Consider the following 574-nt stretch of genomic DNA (forward strand, 5'->3'; position numbering starts at 1 on the left):
CCTTGTGATAGGCCGGATCTATTGCCGATTTAGAGTGCTACCTCACTGAAGCATACTACCGAAGACACCCAGCAGCACACCCCACCCGGTCACATTATACTGACAACGGGCGAACCAGTCGTCCCACTCCTAATTTGCTGAGCGCTAAGCAGGAGCAGCAACTACCATTTTTAAAGACTCTGGTATGTCTCGGCCAGGGGACAGAAGCCAAAGCCTTCCTCACAGGGGCGAACGCTCAACTAAAGGCCAAAAGTGAGGCATTGTCAAGGGAGACATTAGGAAGAAGAAAGTTGTTAAGAAAGAAGAGAAAAGATCTAATGAAGGCACATTTATACCCACGTTGGTCTTTGCTTTACTGTGAAAAGTCAAGATCGTTAGCCAAGACGTTTTGTAACCAAATTAGTCGAGACAATTTTTTAATTTCTTTTTTAATGATTTTTAAGCAAAGGTCGTGATGTTTTGTTCGAGGTATATAATCTGGTTTATCAGACACCTCGGTTAACATGTACAGATACGTGTTGTGTTTCAGTCTAAACTTACGGATATACTTGATGTATCGTTTGTAAAATGACTG

Source organism: Pecten maximus, chromosome 10, assembly GCF_902652985.1.
Source record: "Pecten maximus chromosome 10, xPecMax1.1, whole genome shotgun sequence".
Lineage (NCBI taxonomy): Eukaryota > Metazoa > Mollusca > Bivalvia > Pectinida > Pectinidae > Pecten > Pecten maximus.